Here is a 22,499-nt window from a genome sequence, read left to right on the forward strand (position 1 = left end):
TATCAAGGTGATGTGAACCTGTTGGGAGAAAGGGAATGAAACAGGAAGAGAAAGAAGGAGGGAGAAACAAAGACAGTACACCACATTCCCAAAAGAGTTGAGATGAACTGTTGTCCACCAGCTGATCCCTGCAGCAAGGAACAATCTCTGCAAGAGGGTTTAAGATCAAAATCAGAGATGAGGACAGAACTGGCTGATGCTGTACAAGTCGTCGTGTGAAGGAGATTGAAGAGGTCAGTTTGTGAAGGGTTTCAGCTTCAGTCATGTTGGCAGCGAGAGGGAACCACAGACAGACAAGGAGTCAGGAAGAGAGGAGAAACACACTCAGTGAAGGCTAGCAGCATACAAACAGCCAAATGGAGGTCACCTTGGCTAAAATACAGCGAAACAGTTGGAAACCAGCTGACAATAGCTGACACCTAGTCAGGTAACTGTAATGGCCTGTATAAATCTTGCAGGTGTCTGAAACCTATACCAGAGTTTCACTTCACTTTTCCCAGGGAAAAGATTGGCTCTCCCTGCTATTGGAACCTGCTTTCCTGAGACCTCTGACCACTTTGCCAAGTTTTCTGAGAACTGATACCTTTCTCTTCTTTCACATTTGACTTGGGTACAACCTGTTTCACTGTCATTGGTTCAGTTTCACCTGAGCATGCTTCAGACTTGTCAAAATATTTCTAAACCAGAATAACCTTTAAATAGCCACCAGAGGGACAGACACAGAGAGAACAGAGAGAGAGAGACAGAGAGAGAGAGAGAGAACAGAAAAGGGAGGGCAAGAGAGAGAAAAAAAGGAAAGAAAAAGACAGAGTTTAAGAAAGAGGAAGAAATGAGGGTAAATTAAGCTGTGTATTTTCCTCCAACCTAGAACAGGCCCTTCGGCCCACCATATCTGTGCTGACCATGATGCTGTTCCAAACTAATGCCACCTGCGTGTGCACATGGTTCACATCCCTCTATTCCCTGTCCACCTGTCTGCCGAAACGCCTCTTCGACATTGTGCTTCTAACATCTCATCTGGTAGCGTGTTCTTGGCACTGAACAAACTCTCTGTTACAACTGACATCCTACAATCCTTTCCTCACAAACATTAAACCCATGGACATTTCCACCCTGTGTGAAAGATTGAGTACCCACCCTACTGCAGATCGTGAGGATGGCAGTACGGGATTGGGAATGTGAGGGCCGGAATGCGGAAGTGAGGATGTAAGCATCGGATCGGGGATGTGAGGGTTGGAATACAGGAATGGGGATGTGACGATCAGATCGGGATATGATGTCCGGAATACAGGAGTGGGGATGTAAGGATTGGATCAGGAATATGACGTTCGGAATACGGAAGTGGGGATGAGAGGATTGGAATATGGGATCCAGGTTGTGATTTTCAGAGTATTGGATCAGGGATGTGAGGATCGGTTTGGGGAGAAGAGGGTCAGAATACGGGAGTGGGGATGAGAGGGTCGGAATATGGGATCGAGGATGTCAGAATCGGATCGAGAGGTGACGGTCGGAAAACAGGAGTGGGGATGTGAGGATCGGATTGGGAAAGTGACAGTCGGAATACGGGAGTGTGAATGTGAGGGTAGGAATATGGGATCAGGGATGTGACGATCGGATCGGGGATGTGATGGTCAGAATATGGGATCGGGGATAAGAGGGTCGGAATATGGGATCGGGGATGTGAGGGTCGGATCGGGGATGTGAAGGTCAGAATATGGGATCGGGGATGTGAGGGTCGGATCGGGGATGTGAGGGTCAGAATATGGGATCGGGGATGTGAGGGTCGGATCGGGGATAAGAGGGTCGGAATACGGGAGTGGGGATATGAGGGTGGGTTCGGGGATAAGAGGGTTGGAATATGCGAGTGGGGATGTGAGGGTCGGAATATGGGTGTGGGGATGTGAGGATCGGAATACAGGATCGGCAATGTGAGGATTGGATCGGGATGTGACGGTCGGAATACGAGAGTGGGGATCAGATTGGGAAAGTGACAGTCGGAACATAGGATCAGTGATGTGAGGGTCGGAATACGGGCGTGGGGATGTGAGGGTCGGATTGAGGTTGTGAGGGTTGGATCAGGGAAGTGAAGGTCGGAATACGGGAGTGGGGATATGAGGGTTGGATCGGGGAGGGAGGGTCGGATTACGGGATCGGGGATGTGAGGGTTAGATCGGGGGTGGAAGGGTCGGATTGGGGATGTGAGGATCAGAATACGGGAGTGGGGATGTGAGGGTCGGATCAGGGATGTGAGGGTCAGAATATGGGAGTGGGGATTTGAGGGTCAGATCAGGGTCATGGGGGTCGGAATACGGGAGTGGGGATGTGTGGATCGGATCGGGGATGTGAGGGTTGGAATATGGAATCGGGGATGTGAGGGCCGGATCGGGGATGTGAGGGTTGGAATATGGAATCGGGGATGTGAGGGTCGGATCGGGGAGGTGAGGGTCGGAATACCGGATCCGGGATGTGTTGCTACATTGTGCAGGGCAATGTGACAACACAGCTGTTTGCAGTTTCCATTGCCTTATTGAAGGAAGGGTAGTGTTGCTGTGTGAGAGGACAGTGAAGGTTCCCCAGTATGATTCCGAGGATGGCAGAAGCAACACCTGAAGAAAGACTGGATCGGTTTGGGCTCTCTGGAGTTGAGAAGAATGAATTCAGTAAACTTTGAGCAGGACTGCACTGGGTAAAGGCAGGAAGAAAGCTCCCATTGACGAGCGAGTCCACAACTAGGTGGTGCTGATGGAGGGTGGGGGGGGGGGGGGGGGGGATGCTCTAAGGTCACAGGGTAGGCCATTCAGGACTGGGATGAGGAGAAATGTCTTCACCCAGAGAGTGGGGAGCCTGTGGGATTCACTGTCACTGAAAGCGATTAGATCTAGTTCCTTGGGATGAAGGATAAGAGAGTGTGGGGAGATAATGGAAACAGGGGGACTGAATTGGATGGTCTGCCCTGGTCATACTGAATGACAGAGCAGGCAGGAGCCCTGTGAAGGGTAAGTTCAAAGGGCTGAATGGCCTACTCCTGTTCTGATATTCTAAATTTCCCAATGCTTCTCTTAAAGATCACAGTGACCATGTGACTTTCTATTGATCCAGTTCTCGGGAGGCTCTCTCATGTCACATCCTCTGTCATTTTGTACCTTCACTGTGAACCATTTATACTCCCCGTGCAGCGCCACCTCATCAGGGACTCCACTTCAAGCTCAATTTACCTGCTCATTGAAGAAAAACAATTGTGAAGTCCTCAGGCACAACATTTTTGTGCAGAGGCGATCAGACTAAGCTCAAGAGCAGTCCTGTCTGAACAACGAAAGAGCAGAGGCTAAAATGGGGATCAGTCCTGTCTGCAAGGTTAGCTCTGATCCCACAGCATTGCTTGGCAGGATCGGACCAGCACATGGCTGAGGGAGTGCTGCAGTATTGGAGGTACTGTTCCCACACCAGGTACCAGTCTGATTCTCACCTGCCTTTCCATTTGGGTATCACAGCTCCCACATTCACAGAAGAATTCCCAGCTGACTGGCTGTTATTTACTTGCTCGGGAGCTTCCTGTGTGCCAAAATGGTGCTTCACCTCTCTCCATGCCTGCTTTGACCACACTTCCAAGGAATATCCTGTGAGTCAGGTCACATTTCAGCTCATCAGAGAATGTCAACGTAATGTACATGTCCACAAATAAATCCTTCTTGCACAGAGCTGACTGCAGCCATGGGCTAACTTTGTACAATAGATTGGGTTGGGATATCTGGTCAGCATGGACAGGTTGGACCGAAGGGTCTGTTTCAGTGCTGTACGTCACTATGACTCTAGGACTAAATTTTTCCCATCTCTGGCAACTGCCTGTGTGGAGTTTACACATTCTCCCCGTGTCTGTGTGGGTTTCCTCCGGATGCTCCGGTTTCCTCCCACAGTCCAAAGATGTGCAAGTCAGGTGAATTGGCCATGGGAAATTGCCCATTGTGTTAGTGAAGGGGTAAATGTAGGGGAATGGGTCTGGGTGGGTTGCTCTTTGGAGGGTCGGTGTGGACTTGTTGGGCCGAAGGGCCTGTTTCCACACTGTAAGGAATCTATCTGTCTACGTCCTTCAAACTGGGATTGAACAAGATCGAAAGGTGCCAAAAGATCTCCCTCTGTTGGAGAAGGATTGCAAATGTAGTAACTTGAACATTCCCACTACTGAGGTAGTGCCCAGTGCCGTTTCTCCTTTGTAAAGATGGTGCTGAGCATTGCTTTCCCATCCACTACTAATTTGATTTTCCACTCTGCACTTCTGGTTTTCACAGGGGTTAAGCAGGAAGGGAGAGAGGGAGGCATGTCTTGGGCTTGCTTGACTTCTTGATGCTGGTGTAATGGGTTCAGTGTGATCAACGACACAGTCCAACATCACAGGACAACTCGTTACCAGCCATCAATTCCTCAACCTGTTTTTCTTAAAAACCAAGATGGACTGCTTTGCCTCAGCAGAGGGGCCTGCGAGGAGTCTGGATGGTGGGAGATGGATTCACACATTTCTGCAGATGTTTGTGACTCAGAAAGGGAAAGGCCAGAGAAAATACCTCGTACTTGCTCTCCACGTCTTGACAAAACTTTTGCTGTTTTTTGTATAATTTCTGTTACTTTTGGAGGGGCTGTGGACGTCATTGACTAGAACAGCATTTATTACCCATCTCTAATTGCCTGGAGTGCGATGAAGGCTCAACCAGCTTGCTGTGGGTCTGGAGTCACATGTAGGCCAGACCAGGTAAGGATAGCAGATTTCCTTCCCAAAAAGACATGAGTGAACCGAATAATAATGGATAATGGCTCCACAGTCACCATTAGACTAGCTTTTAATTCTAATGCTTATTAAACGCAAATGCTCCCTCTGCCATAGTCAGATTTGAACCCATGTTTCTAGATATTAGCTTGGAGTTATATGTTATGTTTGTTGTGAAACTAGAACTGACACTAAAAATGCAGGAATGTTCTGTTTGATTGGCTGGTGGATACTGATTCAATGGTAGCTTTCAAACCGGAATCCAATAGACACACAGCAATGTTAAGTTGATGGGAGATGGGGAAAGAACAGGGCAGTGGAATTCACTACAATGCTTTTCGAATGAGGCAGCACCAACTCAATAGGCCAAATGGTCTCCTGCTGTGCTGTTCTATAGCCTGCAGTAACTGCAATGCCTGAGGTTCCAGGAGCGGATGATGTGAGGGGACAGACAGTTGGGCAAACGTAATTAAATCTTGCAATAATTCGCCATCAAATCAATTCCTCGACCAGCCGCCAAACAGATATCAACATCAAGCAAGTCTCCTGAGACTATCCAAACAACAGCGTCAATAAAATATCAAGAAATCCTTTAAACTGGTCATAAATTTCCATCTCTCTTTGAATTTAGCAAGCAACTGGAGGAGGGTAAGGCTCCCATTTGTAAGGGTTGACAGCACATTATGACAGATTTATTACAGTTGATTACAAGTTCACACAGCTCCACTCCAAAATAACACAAGGATATTTCAGCAACATGTGCTGGACAGAAGGATCTTTCCTGTGTGGAAGTCACGCTGCAGCTTTTGAAATGCTTAAGGTCAGCCAAAGCATGACGTACAAGCAATGTCCTGCTCACTGCGTCTTTCTGATTGTGTTCGCCTGTGCTTGGAAAAAAATAAAAATTGATGCAATAAAAATATTTTATCTCTCCACTGTGTATTTTATCAGTGAGGGAATATATAGGCATCTGGTTTCAGTTCTGATGAGCCCCTATATTGTTGACCTTTCTGAGATATTAGCATGGAATCCAGATGGAAAGTGCAAGATGAGCTGGATTCAAAAATCTTGTATAAATATTATTGTTTGGCAGCTAGCAGGAAGAATGCAGCTCCTCTTATTAAATGTGGCTTATGGTTTTAACCATGTGTCACTTGGGGGGAAAATAACAAACTTGAAACAAAGGCCATGCGCGTCACAATATCGTAAAGCTCAAGTGGAGAGAGTTCCACCCCAGACCTAATCATCCTCAGGACAGCTATATAGACACGTATACAGCATGCAGCATAGCCGCAGAGATCTGCAACTTCCACGGGACAGGTATGGCTCCAGAAGATGTCGTTTGTATAGGGTGTGAGGGGCTGAGAAAGGAAGGGTCTGTTTGGAGAGTGCACTGTCTGTGAAACGCAGCAGAAAGCTGTGCAGTCCAGTCCTCGCCACAGCTCTGCAACGTGGTAACCTTGTGCAACTCGCCCAAGCTCGTCTCCCTCATAGCCAGCGAAAATCGACATCAGGGGACCACTGAAAGGACCATTGACGCTCTGATTCCTTGACACGTCACATGGTGGAGTTTCACAAATGCTTGGCCAGCCCACCAAGCAGCAGCAGGTCCACACTACTCACAACACCCTCTGAGGTCCACTGGGGCTTGACATCCATCTTGTGTCAATTCATGGAAACGTTAGTGATCCTTTCCCAATGGTGATCTCAGAGTGATGGAGCCGTGTGGAAACACCCTTACTACACCCCCCCAACTCCACCCCACTACAGTCAGACCCCAACATGACTTGAAACGAAGAATAACAAGGATATGGGCTGAGAGCAGAAGTCATAGAGTCATAGCATCACACAGCACGGAAACAGACCCTTCGGTCCAACCAGTCCATCCTGACTATAATCCCAAACTAAACCAATCCCATCTGCCTGCTCCTGGCTCATATCCCTGCAAATATTTCTTATCCATGTCCTTATCCAAATTTGTTTTAAGTGCTGTAACTGTACCTGCATCTATCACTTCCTCCACAAGTTCATTCCACAAACAAACCACTCTCTCTGTAAAAGAATTGCCCCTCATTTCTTTCTTAAACCTTTCTCCTCTCACTTAAAAATATGCCCCCTCGTCTTGAAATCCTCTGTCCCAGGGAATAGACAACTGCCATTCACCTTATCTATACTTCTTATGATTTTATAAATCTCTATAAGGGCACCTCTCAACCTGAAACAGGTCCCAGACTATCCAGCCTCTCCTTCTAGCTCAAACCCACCATTCCCAGCAACATCCTGGTAAATCTCTCCTGAACCCTGTGCAGCTTTAATAATATCCTTGCTCTAGCAGGGAGAACAGAACTGGAGACAGTACTCCAGTGGAGGCCTCACTAACATCCTGGACACCTCAACACAATGTCCCCATTCCTATATGCGTGAACAATGAAAGCAAGCATGCTAAATGCTTTCTTAACCACCTTATCCAAACATGATCAAAACTTCAAAGAATTATGTCCCTCATCTCTAATGTCTCTTTGTTGTACAATACTGCCCAAGGCCCTACCTTTAATTGTATAAGTCTTGCCTTTGGTTTGTTTTTCCAAAATGTAACACCTCTTATTTATACAAATTAATCTGCCACTCTTTAGTTCACTGACACAATTGATCAAGACCTCTTTGTAATGGGCTGCAACTGGCACTGGTCTTCGCTCGGGTCCCACGGGAAAATAATTATATGGAAAACCGAACACATGAAACAGGAGGCATAGTGAGTACCCCTGCTGGTGTAGAGGTAGTGTCATTACCTTTGGGTTAGAAGCTCTGGGTTCAAGTCCCACCTGCTCTAGAACTGTGCTGGAATATAGATGTCCAGGCTGGTTCAAAATATCTAACTGCTTGGGGCCCCTTACTCCCAAGAGAAGGGGTCAATCCTTGCAAAGTGTCCATGAAGCAACACCAGGCTCTAAGACAGACATTGGTTTGATTTATTATTGACGGAGGTACGGGGAAAAGTTTTGTTTTGTGTGCAGTACAGACAGATCATACCACACAAAGATCACAGGGTGATTGAACAGAGTGAGAAATACAATGTTCCAACTGCAGAGAAGGGGCACAAAGAGAGAGATCGACATTAAACTTAAAATTTGAGAGATTTGCTCTGAATTGAAATAACAGCGGGGAAGAAGCTGTTCTTGAACCTGCTTGGTGTGTGTGTTTAAGTTTTTGTATCTTCTGCCTGGCGGAAGAGATTGGAAGAGATATAACTGGGGTGGGAGGGGTCTTTGTTGATGGTGGCAACGGGGAGTGTAGATGGAGCCAATGGATGGAAGGTTGGCTTGCGTGATGGACTAAGCTGTGTACACAACTCTCCACAGTATTCCGAGTGGGATCACGATCCATGATTTTGGGATCACAAGCTTTGAGGCAGTGATGGTTGCTATGGATCTCAGGTTAAACTCCCACAGGCTCAGGCTTGTGGTGGCTTTCTCTGGTGGTGGGCATGTTATGGTCATGGTGCAGAATGAAACCATTCAGCCCTTCCCACCATGTCACTGACCATCTCAGTTCCAAACTCCTGTCTTTTCCCTGGAACCCTGCATCTGCAAAGGATCAGCCAAAGCCTCCAACAAGGACAGGCAGGAGGCTGGAAGAACACAGCAAGCCAGGCAGCACCTGGAGGTGGAGAAGTCAACGTTTTGGGTGTGACCCTTCTTCAGGACTGGGGGGTGGGTGTAGAGGGAGCTGCAGATAAAGGGGGTGATGGGGAAGGGCTGTGGGTGGGGAGAGGGGTGGGATGGTAGGTCAAGGGTAGGTAGAAGGTATGACCTGGTTGGTCGATGGGAGGGATGAATGTGGTTAGTGGCTGGAAGGAAGGGTTGATGAGAGGAATAGAAGGGAGGGGGAGGGGTTGGGAAGGGAGTCAGGAGATGGGAAGGAAGGTAATTTGAAATTGCAGAACTCCATGTGGTGCCCTCCTTTGATCTGCAGCCAGTCCTGAAAAAGGGTTACACCCAAAACGTTGACTTCTCCCCCTCCTGATGCTGCCTGGCTTGCTGTGTTCTTCCAGCCTCCTGCCTGTCTACTCTGGATCCCAGCATCTGCAGGGTTTTATTGTCTCGAGCTGAGGAAATTCCTCCAATGAAGCAGTGCCCACCACACTTGCAAGTCTTCCAACACTGAACCAATGCCAGATTCTTGCTAAAATTAAAGCCTTGGAAAGATTTTTATTTAATTTTTGGAGAAAGCTGTCAAAATTGAACACTTCCAACAACCCTTCCCAACCACACCACTTGGCCCAGCAAGTATTGGGCACCCCAAATTTCCACTCAGTGGGGTCATGCTGTGAATGTTTTACCAGCCCCTTGAACCATGGCTGATCTGTTTGTGCTTTGAATCCCACATCCCCACCTATGTCCTGATCGCTTTGATCCCTTTGCCTAACAAGAATCAGAGCCACTGCCTTGAGGCAGGGAGTTGCAAAGTCAAACAGATCTCCAAAAGAAACTCTCCTCATTGTCACTCACCGTCATGGATAGGAGCCCCTGAATTCTCAAACAGTGCCCCCTCTGTCCCCGGTTTTGGTCTGACCCAGAAGAGGAAATGTCCCTCTCATCAAGATATTGACAAGTCTGGATCACCAAGACAGGTGCAGGTTTTGGGAGCCAGCACATAAAAGTACTCATCAGCCCAACAATGATGTGAAAGTGTGGAAAAGACAGCCTGTGGCTGGAGGCAAAGACAGTGGCATTAATCCTCTCATCGCTTGGCTTGAGGAGCTGTATCTTAGCCAAGACCGGATGGTGATTGCACCATCTGAGAGTAAAGAGGGAAGTCTGAACCACTCCTGATCTTTCTGACCGAAGTCCTACATCCTGGATCTCCTGCTCACCTTGGGGATAATGTTGACCACCCTGAGGGTCAGCAGCAGTTATCACAATCAGGAACATCATGTTTCAAATAGCAGTCTTATCTCACCAACACTGACTTGGTGCAACCTACCCCAAGCACCATCGCTGAACATGGGTGGCATCATGGTAGCAGTGTGGAGTTAGGAAAAGAAATCATTGGTGGAGATGACTTGTGGTTGTGTATAGCTTTGGCTCCGTCGTCATGAAGGTGAAACTGGGCTCGAAGGTATTGATGGACAGACCGAGCATTTCTTTCAAGAAAGGAGGACTGCTTCAGCTACAAGGTGACTGTGGATGTGAGCTGACTCAATGTCCAGCAGAGTCCTGCACAGACCTGTAGGATACCACACCGCTACACAGTCAGGGTAACTTCAGAGAGAAAGCCTAAAAACACCAGAGAAAGATGACCCATCTTGCGATGATGAACCAAAGAGGGAGGGGGTAGGCAAATAGAGAAAGGCAGCCAGTTCCTCCCCTCTTGCCTGGGATCCTCACAATTTGAGAAGGTGTCTGCCGGAACTGGAATCATTTGGCAGAAACACTCTGTCACCACATTTATCAGATCACAGAGGTGTCACCACACAGAGAAGGCCATTCAGCCCTTCTTGTCTGCAGTGACTCTTCAATTGACCATATTGCCAAGTACCTAACTCCCTGTACAGCATGTCTTTCCACATAACCATTCAATATCCCTCCTTCAATCCCTCAATTGAAGCTGCCTTCACCCCATTTCCAGGTAGTCCACTCTACATCCTATCTCCCTCTTTTTCTCACATTGCCCTTGCTTCATCTGCACACCACTTTCCATTCTGTCCCCCTTGTTTGCTTCACTATAATGAACGGGAACAGTTATTCCAAAATCTACTCTTGTCAGTCTGCATCCGATTTTGAAAACCTCTATCATATCACCTCTCCTCCTCGTTATCTTTGCGTAAAACAGTCCCAACTTCCTCAATCTATTCCCTATCACTGAAGTTGCTTGTCCCTGCATTATCCTCTTCTTCACATCTTTCCAACAATAGGGAGCTCCAGCTGAGGTCAGCTGTGGCAATCTATTGTGGAGAATCATTGATTGGGTGACCTTGCCTGTGACTGAGTGCCATGAGGATGAAGGGAGCAGAGAGTTCCGAAAGCTCTGGGAGGTGGGTTCTGCTGGAGATGGGAGTTGGTATGAGAATGGAGACATTGGGGCTGCTCAGCGATGGTGATGACAGTGCCTAGGGCAGCAAAGCCGAGGGCAGCTCAGCAGTCAGGTGCAGATGGGGGCTGGGGGAGGGAGGCAGGTCTGGCTGGCAAAGGGACAATTGTGAGCGTCCATGTGCACAACAGCCAAGGAGGTGCTGTGATGCACCTCAAACTGCCATGCAAACAACCTGCCTTCGAGGATAGAATCGGCTAGTGGGGCAGGAACCACCTGAGCAGAAGGTATCAGCCAGCCTCAAGGTGACCGGTGTGGAGATTTCACATTTGGTGGTTGGGAGCAATTCCAGCTGCAAGGAGCAGCCTGGAAGGGAGTTGATAGTGGAGGTTTCGCGCCACATACACTCCTTTGGTGCACCTTGGTCTCTGGTGATTTTCCTGAAACCTTCCATTTCCATGCTGAGTGGGCACTGCACAAAGTGATCACTGATCCAACCCCACACCCAAAAGCCTCTTCTCATTCTGGCCACAAGGTTTCTTGTTCATAAATCTATGGGTGGAAATTCACAGAACTTGGACATTACTGTGTGAGTGTGAGCCTGGGAGCTGATACACTTGCTCCATCTTTCAAAGCACTTGTCGCAATTCCGGGGGAGGTGCAGTGGTGTCACGGCGATATCACCTGACCAGTAACGTAGACCCCCAAGCTAACACTGTCGGTAACACTGGCTGCAGGAGCTTTCAGATGGTGGGTGTGAACCAAACAGCTACCCAGCTTGCTGGTTGTCTGGGATACATACCCCATGGCACTGTCTGGAAGAAGAGGCAGGGAACGAGTATTCCTGGTGTTGTGACTAATATTGAACCACAATCAACATCAGAAAGAACAGAAAGAACGTATACATTATGACACATCTTTGGGAGCTTGCTATGCACTAATTAACTGCCACATATTGAAATTCCAACATTGACTGCAATTACAAAGCACTTTATGGGCGGCACGGTGGCACAGTGGTTAGCACTGCTGCCTCACAGCGCCAGAGACCCGGGTTCAATTCCTGCCTCAGGCGACTGACTGTGTGGAGTTTGCACGTTCTCCCCGTGTCTGCGTGGGTTTCCTCTGGGTGCTCCGGTTTCCTCCCACACTCCAAAGATGTGCAGGTCAGGTGAATTGGCCATGCTAAATTGCCCGCAGTGTTAGGTAAGGGGTGATGTAGGGGTATGGGTGGGTGGCGGGTCGGTGTCGACTTGTTGGGCCGAAGGGCCTGTTTCCACACTGTAAGTAATCTAAAAATTAGCTCTGAGGTCCTCAGTTGTGAAAGGTTCTACAGAAATGCAAGTCCCTCTTTTACAGGCATTATTTTCCCAAAGCCAAGTTTCAACATTTTGCAAACTCTTCCATGTGCAGTAGCCCAGATGTGCAACACAGTTGTTAACCTGGAGAGAGTTTTAATGTCAAAACCATACCTCTGTTAAAATAAGCACTCACTCACTGATCTGAGCATTACAAATCTCGAAACATGTTCAAGTGGTGCCCCACTGGAGGACAGCAAAGTGCATTTTATTCATGTTCCACAGCTGGCTGCCGCTTTAGAGATCAAATACAATTCCTCACTGCAAATTGCTTCACAACTGCTGGAATTTTGCTTGAACCAGCATATCGGTGCTTGTTTTTAGAAATCCAGATTCGACCTTTCCTCGGAAGACCTGCCAGGACAGTGAAAAATCTGCTACTACTCAATTCTGCCACAATCTGGTCACTTTCGGAAGCCATTCTCTTCCCAAAGGGGTCCACACTCTGAAATTCCCAAAGACATGAATTCTGCCTCCAGTGTCTTCCGTCCCTGCCAGTGGATGTGGATTGGTGCTAAATTCAGTGGACCCACCCTGAGAAAAACCCTCACCTTCTGACACTCGAGCGATTCTTGCCGATTTCTTTGCGTCAGTATGGAGATCTTCACGTGGTCGCACTGACCTAGCTTCACTGGATCAGGCACTGGTCTGGTTTCAGTCTCGACTAGCTCTCTGCAGTCGGACGTGGCCAACCCGTTTGTGCTCGAGATTCGACCACCATCCCTCGCGACTTCATTCTCCTGTCTAATTCCTGACCATGATTACCTGCGATTGATTACCCACCTCCCCCTTCCCTCAAACCTTTCGATAGAGATACACACTCAGCTTCTCCCCATCTTATCCTTCCTTTCCGTATCTGTGGGCCTCCAGTGTGTGCTGAGAATCGCCTGTGCCTTCCATTTCTTCAGGCAGTACCTGGATCATTTGAAGACCATTATTTTCACCTCCTCCTGAGAAACCAACTCTATGTTTTCACCCTTGTCACCTTCAAACTTTATGTGTTTTCCTGAAAGCGCAACATCATGTGGCCATGAACCTCACATTCATTTCTCATCAAAAAAGAGGTCACCAAAGCAAGGTCAGCAAGACATCAGAACCTCTGCCACTGTTTCTATGTTCAGTCTTTTGACTTCAGCAGCATCCTCGGGTGCTCATGCTCCACCATCGAGCTTCCTGGGACTGCCCTTGCATGGTCTCTTCCTGACCTATCCAAACTGGAGTTTGATGATGTTCAGTCATGGCTTCTTTTCACACCAAACGCACAAATCCTCCCATCCTCTTCCTGAACAAAACACAAGTTCTTCTCAGTTCCACTGGCTACAAGCAAGCAGTCAGCTTTCCTGTCTTCACTGATGACCCAAAACTGTCGCTGTCTGCTAGCTCACTGACCGTCTCTGATCAACTGAGCTGTCTCTTGGTGACACCCAGGCTGCAATATTTCCTCAATTCTCAGTGAGAGAGAGGACACTTCTGATAGCATTTACAGCAAAGATTCCTCATTGGAAATCAATATCATATCCTTCCTGAGATTGGAGAGGCTGAACAGGCTGGGGCTGTTTTCCCTGGAGTGTCGGAGGCTGAGGGGTGACCTCATAGAGGTTTATAAAATCACGAGGGGCATGGATAGGGTATTTGGTCAAGGTCTGCGGCGGGGTAGTCCAGAACTGGAAGGCATAAGTTTAAGATGAGAGTGGAAAAATTTAAAAGGGTTCGAAGGAGCAACCTTTTCACGCAGAGGGTGTATGTGTATGGAATGAGCTGCCTGAGGAAGTGGTGGAGGCTGGTACAATTACAGCATTTAAAAGGCATCTGGATGGGTATATGAATAGGGAGAGTTTAGAGGGATATGGATTAAGTCTGGTCAGCGTGGATGAGTTGGACCAAATGGTCTGTTTTTGTGCTGTACGACTCTATGACCACTCTGTTGAGCTCCATCTCAGTATGATCTTCAATCTGAAGGTTACTTTCAATCTTCATCTCTCTTCTAAGAACAAGGTCTCTCGATTTGCCTGCCTCCCCACGCACTCTCATTCTGCCTTTGTTCCCTCTTCATTGAGGAGGGATGTAGTTGCATTGCACTCAGTTCAGAGGAGGTTCACCAGATTGATTCCAGAGCTCAGGGGCTTGCCTTACGAAGAGAGATTGTGCACCTTCGGCCTATACAGGCAGCCCTCGGGCTGTGGAGAGGCTCATTCCTGGAGGTGAGTGACAAGTTCATTTGGATACTAGTTGGAACAGGACAATATCAAGCAGCTGTTGGTAAAGTTCAGGAAATGTTCATATGTCAGCTCTTTAACATGACAACCCTGCATAGGACTGTGCTTGTAAGAATGAACATTCATATGTGTATCAGGGGCCTGCTTTGATGGGTTTGGAACAAAGAGAGGAGATCTGACTGAGGTGTATAAGATTCTAAAGGTGATTGACCAAGTGGATGTTTCCTCTAGAACAAGAGGTCATCATTTTCGGAGAATGGGCGGCAGATTTAAAACAGAGAATGAGGAGAAATCTCCTCTTTCAAAGGACCGTGAATATGTGCAGTGGATGGTAGGAGAGTGAATAAATTTAAGGACAAAACAGAGAGAGTTTTGACCATTAACGGCTTGACGGGCTATGGGGAGAGGGTGGGACAATGGAGCTAGGACTGAGAGGAGATCAGCCATGATAGGATCAAATGGCAGAGCAGGTTCGATGGACTGAATGGTCTACCCCTGCTCTGAGTTCTTTTACAATGTGATAATGATCAGATTCTTGTTTCACTAACTGTTGTAGAGGTGCCAGTGTCGGACTAGATTGGAGAAGATCAAAAATCACACAACACCAGGTTACAGGTCAACGGGTTAATTTGTAAACAGTAGCTTTCAGAACACTGCTCCTGGTGAAACTGCAGGCATACATTGAGCATGATGCAGTGAGAACGTTGAGAACATCTGGTGGGAATTCACCTGGTATTGTGTGATTTTTGACCTTATTTAATTGATGCCTGACACTGATGGTGGCAGAAGTATCATGTGACTTGGACAGTGATGTTTTACACAGCCCATCCCCCAAACATTCCTACAAAATTCCTGCTTACCCCGACATGCATCGATTCCTCAAATTGCAATACGCTTCATTTTTAAACATTCAACACTGTCTTATTTATAAACTACAACAAACGCTTTCTCGAAATCTTATATTTGTTTGACTTCCAGGGGCAAAACAACTTCTTGGCATTTTTAAATTGGTATCAAAAGATGCTTCCCAGGAAGCAGGTTTCCAGAGACATCCACAAGGTATTTACTGGGATCTGCAATCTCCTCCATGGACCAGGTACAGTCTCACCTCAGGGATCCATACAGTTACTGCAAATGGACAGTTGTATTCTTCACTTGACACAGTATCACATGACGTGCTCTGAAACGATCATTTCAGAGGTTGCTATCATGTCACCCTTCTCGATCCCTTCTGCTGAGCACATCACAGAAGGTCAGTGTCCTGCAGAGTCAGAGACACTGCCAGGGAATTGCAGGGACGGACGAGAGTCACACCTTTGCAGGGTAACTGTAGCTTAAACCTGACCTTTCATTTCCAAAGTCACCATAACTCTTCCACCAAGTTTTAAATGCGTCTTAAATTGGCTTAACCTGACAACATATCCTGCTTGTCTTGCCTGAGAGCCTGATTGGAACCATATGTTCACTTCTTTCACATCGATACAAACATGTAACTACTGTACTGTTGAGCTATTTCACTCATGAATTCCCACCAGATGTTCTCAACGTTCTCTCTGCATCATGCCCAATGTATGCCTGCGGCTTCGAAACATTTTCCTTCACTTGAGCTGGTAATACTCTTCTCTCAGTGCCATTCTGTTAACCGATTGTAATCAGTTCCATTGTACAGACACGGCTGTGTCCCAGACCATTGTCACCAAGCCCTGTGACTCCCAGTTGGTGTCAGCCTTGAGCACATGCTGTCTTCACTCCCAGGGGAGCAGAGTCTTCATTTGCTTGGTTCCTGCTTCCTGCCATGAGCTCCAGGCCCTCCCTCTACCTTCTGTGCTGAGAAGAAAACCCTTTCCAGAGACCATCTCCTTCCTTGGCCATTTGGTCCACCCACCTTACCCTCCCCCTCCAACCATGTCTTTACACTGGACAAATGGCAAGGTCAGACTTGGGACAGGGACTGTCAGCTCGTCACAAACAGAGCATGGGAACCAGGGGCTTGAAGAGGACACAGCGACCTGTCAGTCACATGGGTAATACCCTGCACCATCCAGCAGAAGGACCAAGATTTGACATTCTGTGTCTGCGCATCACATCTCCTCAAATACAGAGTGAGGAGAGCAGAAAACAAGACTCACTTGAGAACAATGCGGAGGGAGGGTGTGATGTTCAAACAGTGAGGTGGCACACTTCCAGCTGATGGGCAAACCCTGCCTTATTCTGCCATAGCTCAATGCAAGAAGGGACCAACACAGCTCGAGATACCAAATGAGACAGCACAGTGTCGAAGATTATGCCAAATTATTTTGCCTTTTCAAAGGAAGGAACACCACTTTATATGTTTGCATGAAGGTGGACTGATTTGATGCCCCAGTTTCAGAATACAACCTGATTAGATTAGATTACTTACAGTGTGGAAACAGGCCCTTCAGCCCAACAAGTCCACACCACCCCGCTGAAGCGCAACCCACCCATACCCCTACATCTACCCCTTACCTAACACTACGGGCAATTTAACATGGCCAATTCACCTGACCTGCACATCTTTGGATTGTGGGAGGAAACCGGAGCACCCGGAGGAAACCCATGCAGACACGGGGAGAATGTGCAAACTCCACACAGTCAGTCGCCGGAGTCGGGAATTGAACCCGGGTCTCTGGCGCTGTGAGGCAGCCAGTGCTAACCACTGTGCCACTGTGCTGCCCATGGGAAAGGACACTCTCTGAAGTAACTCCACAGAGGCTGGTATCCCGTCACCAAGTCACCCTTTATTTATACATGGAGAGCTCTTGACAAAGCCAGCTCTCAGAGTGAGCAGAACCCTGACATTCCTGTCCGTACCTGTCAGTCAGGGCTCCCTGATTGGATCTGATTAACAGTGACAATCTCTAATCAGGGAAGTCCGATTCTAGGCAGTCCACTTGGCTGACCTGGATCCAATCACGACATTTCCCATCTCCCATTTACTAGAAGTAGCTCCTTGACTCAATACCTCTGACAGGGCCAGTGCTGTGAAAACAGACAGCAAGGGCAATGTGTTCATTATTTCTCACTTGGCAACACTCCCTCAGCCCAGGCCCCTTTTTGAAACCAAGGTGTAATATTCACAGCATCGACAGCCAACATGTTGAAAGACCCTGTTGTGGTGACAAGTGTGGACAGCTCATTCCCACAATCACACAGCCTTCAGTAGGCCACTAAGCCTGTCAAGCCACGGCTAGCTCTCTCTGAGTTGGGCGAGTATTTCGGAAAGATGTTCAAATCGAGCTCGCTATTACTGAATTCGGAACACACAACGGATAGTGATGCAAACTTACAGTGCTTCTGACTTGCACCTTGGAAAGCAGTCTTACTGATGGGAAGGTGCTCCTGAAATGCCTCCAGTGTTGCAACCATTCTTTCTCGGCAGCCCCAACTCCATGGCAGCTCCCATTCCCAGACAGGCACTGGTTCCTTCCTCTCCATATAGCCCTCACATGTTCCTGACTAGTTATCCCGTCTGAAAGATGAAAGACAACATTGACCTTTCAACAGAAACAGCTTTTGGAAGTGTGCAAAGGCACTATGCCCGCAATCTGAGCTGACCTGTTCCTTTACAACCTGCTTTTAAGTTGGACCAGGACTGTCCAAAGCTGCAGGATTGGAATCTCCCCCAGAACTCGCATTTTCAGACAACTGGACGCCCCCACTGCCCGCCCCCCCCCACCCCCCAACCCAAGTGTCAATCTCAAGCTGACAATAAACAATAAACTGGGTGCTGTTTCTTCCAAACATTACCTGATAAAAATACAAAGAGTAGATTAGGAGCTCTACTGCACGCGGACATGTTACCCATGGAAGGGACATTTCCATCGTGGTCAAATGCCACCTTGTGAATCCTGACGGCAGGAGATAGGAGAGGCAGAACCTCCGGTCAGACATCCTGCAGCAGTTAGTGGCAAATTCAGGAAAATATATCATGGAGAACACAGAAATAGCTGACCAACCAAAAACATACTTCCATTGTTCTGTGTTCACAAAGGAACACACAAGTAACAGCAGAAATGTTGGGAAACACAGGATTTAGTGAGAGGGAGGAACTAAAGGAAATTCAGGATTTGTAGGGAAATGGATTTTGGAGAATTTGATGGATGGGATGATTGGGACCAGGTGGACCTCATTAACTATGAGATCCTTGTTTGGGCAAGCCCCGACTAACAGATATAAACAGGGGATTTAGAATCTCCTGCGTTCAGGGGACTGGCTCTGAACTAGCTGGCCACAGCCAGTGTACGAATGCATTAGTAGAATAAAGGGTGACTCGCTGACAGGACGTGGCCTATGTGTTGTTGTTTCAGTGTGTAGCCCTCATACCAGGCCTTCGGGTGTAGGCTAAAAGCTTTGCGTGTGATGTTATGTGAACTAAGGCTTCATTTTTACTTTTAGAAAAAAGCAAACTGAAACAAGCTTTTTTTGTGAAAGAGTGTAATGATTTGGACAATCAAATGCACAAGGTTTGATTTTTCTCTGTATAACTTGAATTGTAATAACTCGATTGTAAACTAGTTGTTCAAGGTTTTCTTTGATCTTATTTTGTCAATGCGAATTTTAAAATAGGAATTGGCTGGCCACAGTCAGTGTACTGCACACACAAAAATAAAGGGTGGCTTGGTGATAGGATACTGGCCTCTCCGCAGTTGGATTCAAGGAAGATAAATCCCCATGGCCTGAGAAATCTTCACACCAGAATACTTAATAAGGCGGCCCTGGAAAGAGTGGTCACTGTCCTAGATTCCATTGACTGTGGAATCAGTTGCTAAGGATTGGAGGGCCGCTAATGTAACCCCTCGATTTAAACAGGAGGCAGAGAGAAAACTGGAAATTATTGACCAACAGCCTGACATCAGTCATGTGAAGAACCCTTGACTCCATTATAAAATACTCAATAGCTGAGCATTTGGAAAACAGTGGCTGAATCGGACACAGTAAACACAGATTTATGAAGGGGGAGTCCACTGGAACTCTTCGAAGACGTGACTCACAGAATTGATGAGGGCGAGTCTGTGGATGTGGTTCATTTGGACTTTCATAAGGCTTTTGACAAAGTCCCACATAAGAGATTAGTGCATAAAATTAAAGCATATGGGATTGGGGACAGAGTATAGAGATGGATTCAAAACTGGTTGGCAAACAGGAAGCAAAGACTAGGAATAAATGGGTCCTTTTGCAAGCGGCAAGCAGTGACTACAAGGGTATTGCAGTGATCAGTACTTGACCCCAGCTGTTCACAATATTCATTCATGATTTAGGTGAGGGATGTAATACCCCAGAATTTGCAGATGACACAGAGCTGGGTGGTTGGGAAAACTGTGAGGGGGATGTAGCGATGTCGCAGTGTGATTTGTACAGACTGAGTGAATGGGCAAATGCATAGCAGATGCAGCATAATGTGGATAAGTATCAGGTGATTTATTTTGGCACCAAAAGTAGGAAGCCAGATTATGATTTGAATGGCTGTAAAGTGAGACAGGAAAATGTTCAGTGAGACCTGGGAGTCCTCATGCACCGCCCACTAAGTGCTCAGGCACAACAGGCAGTAAAGGTGGCAAACTCTGTGTTGATCTTCACAGTGAGAGGATTGGAATTCAGGGATAAGGATTTCTTGTTGGATTTATACAGGGCGGTGGGAAGGTCACACCTGGAATGCTGTGTGCAGTTCTGGTCTCCTTATCTGAGGAAGGATGTCGATGGAGTGCATTGAAGGTTTCCCAGATGGATTCCTGGGATACCAGGACTGACCAATAAAGGCAGGATCAATTAGTTTGGAATATATTCACGAAGGAGGAGCTGTCTCATCCAAACCAAAAATATTCTACCAGATGAGACAGGGTAAATGCAGGAAGGATGTTCCGGATGCACGGGAGTCCAGAATCAAGGGTCATAGTCTCAGGATATGGGGTCAACCCATATGGGACTGAGATGAGGAGAAATGTATTCACCCAGAGTGTGGGGAGCCTGTGGAATTCACTGCCAGTCAAGGCCAATACACAATAGTTTCAAGAAGGAGTTAGAGAGAGCACTTGGGGCTAAAGGAATCAAAGGATATGGAGGAAAAGCAGGAACAGGGTACTAAGCTCGATGATCACCCACAATCATTCTGATCGGAGGAGCAGGCTCAAAAGGCCAAATGGCCTACTCCTGCTCCTACTTTCTGAGTTTCTGTGTTCCTATGTTAACCACTTCAGTACCTTGTCCATAGTATGGACAAATCCAACCCTGGAAAATAAGGACAAGAGAAATGACAGACAGAAGAGAATTGATTAACCTGCTGGTATCATGAAGAAGGTGATGCTTGATATGGAGAAGTCTGAATCTACAGCCTGACTGGACTGTGTTGAGGGAAACTGTCCACCCTGTGAAAGAGAAGAAACAGGAAATGAAATGCAGCCAAATCAAACCTTGTAAGTCTTGCGAAAACTTCATAGCAACAAATAAACATGACATTGCATCAAAGGTGGTCTGAAGAGGCTGGTGCAGTTCTGACGTCGCATTGTCTGACCTATAACATGCAGTTACAGAGTCCTGACAACATAGTTCTCAGCTAGAAGCAGAACAGAATGGCATTCAGAGCACTGAGAAGTCATCTCATGGACAACTCTGAGAGGGCACAGAAACAGATGGAGAAACTCAGCAGGTCTGGCAGCATCTGTGGAGAGAGAGAGAGAGAGAGAGAGAGAGAGAGAGCAGAGCTAAGTTTTTGAATCTGATGACCTTTCTTTAGAACAGAAGTATTTTATTTGAACTCTGGACTGGGTTGATATTTAGCTGGTGATGCTATAAAATGCCTGGTGGCTGGACAGTTTATGTTTTGAGTCGGTGACCCTCGACGAAGGGTCTGCTTCATTCTGTTTCTCTCTCCACAGATGCTGCCAGACTTGCTGAGTTTCTCCAGCACACCCTGTTTTAGTTTCAGAATGAATGAATACATTCTTTACAGATGATGCCATCGACAACTCAGGTCCCTGGGGATTCCCGAATCAAAACTAATCCTAACCATCAACTGCATTGTGTTGTCGAGGGGATTGGACTCTTGTGAAAAATGGAACAAGGAAGGTTGAAATTGATAGAGCTCTTATCTTGACCGGGGGACACCTTCAAGACTCTCACTGCCCCTGTTTAAGGATAGTCGTTCCGTCGAATTGGGTAAGGAGGTGGGAGGGGTGATTTAAGAGAATCAAAGCCAACGAGGCTACATGTCGAAATTAAACAGGATGGCATGGTAGGCTCAGAGACTGAGGGATTCTAGCTTCAATCTCCAGATGACATTCTCAGCTTTCCTCCTCTGCTGTTTGGAGCTAGCCTGCTCTCTGCTCTCTGTTTGTGTGTCGCTCGGGGGAAAGCCAGTCTTGGCCACACCAGGCCTTCCCCTGACGTTGTGCTGAGCTCAGGAAACGCACAGCCCCTCAGGCTGGCTCCAACTCAGTTGCGAGGTTCTTGGAGTCAGCCACAGAGCATCAATGAAATCGCAATGTTCAAAATAAAATCCCATGACCCCTGGTTCTTGGGCAAACAGGAACCAGTTGGCTGTTACGTCGGACCCAGAAAGCCTGGAGAGAAAGCCAATGACAACTGACCTTTCTCACGTCCCCCAGCGACCGGAGAGAAAGCAGCAATGTTCCAATCGACTGACCCAGAGGAGCATCATAGTGGCAGTCACCCAGCTCAGACATTCCTCAACGGGGTTACAGTAAAAACAGGAGGCTGGTACATCCACCAAAAACACTGCATGTGCTGCAAAGCTGAAAGAGAAGAGGAACAAGGTACAAGAAGGCAAGAAGATATACTTAATGTTTCGGATCCAGTGACCCTTCTTCGGAAGCCTACTGGTGAAAGGTCATTGCACCCGAAACACTTTCTGTCCACAGGCACTGAGAGACTTGCTGAGTCTTTCCAACAATTTCTGGTTTTTGTTTCTGATTTCCAGCACCTGCAGTTCTTTCGGTTTTCATTTGAATTCGATACTCTTGCTATGCTGCTCAAGGACAGGGACAGAATTTGCTGAAACAGGGAAAACATTGTTTTGGGTGAAATAGCATCACCCCGTACTTGATCTTACATCCAGCCTAACCCCCAGCATTATTTTACACTGAACAGCAGTGGAAAGACAGG

The 22,499-nt window shown here is 47.3% G+C and overlaps 1 protein-coding gene across 1 annotated transcript in view; it reads right to left on the reverse strand.

Moving 5' to 3' along the window:
- The window catches only part of LOC140459631 (zinc metalloproteinase-disintegrin-like MTP9), a 94,804-nt gene extending 72,697 nt beyond the window's left edge, over positions 1 to 22,107 (reverse strand). Inside the window, exons 1-3 of the mRNA XM_072553935.1 lie at positions 21,965 to 22,107; positions 20,656 to 20,743; positions 17,669 to 17,850 (exon numbers count right to left, since the gene is read on the reverse strand). The gene's annotated coding sequence lies outside the window, so the exon portion shown is untranslated. The remainder of the gene's footprint in view (positions 1 to 17,668; positions 17,851 to 20,655; positions 20,744 to 21,964) is intronic.
- Between the last annotated feature and the right edge of the window lie 392 nt (positions 22,108 to 22,499).

The sequence above is a fragment of the Chiloscyllium punctatum genome, chromosome 35 (assembly GCF_047496795.1).
Source record: "Chiloscyllium punctatum isolate Juve2018m chromosome 35, sChiPun1.3, whole genome shotgun sequence".
Lineage (NCBI taxonomy): Eukaryota > Metazoa > Chordata > Chondrichthyes > Orectolobiformes > Hemiscylliidae > Chiloscyllium > Chiloscyllium punctatum.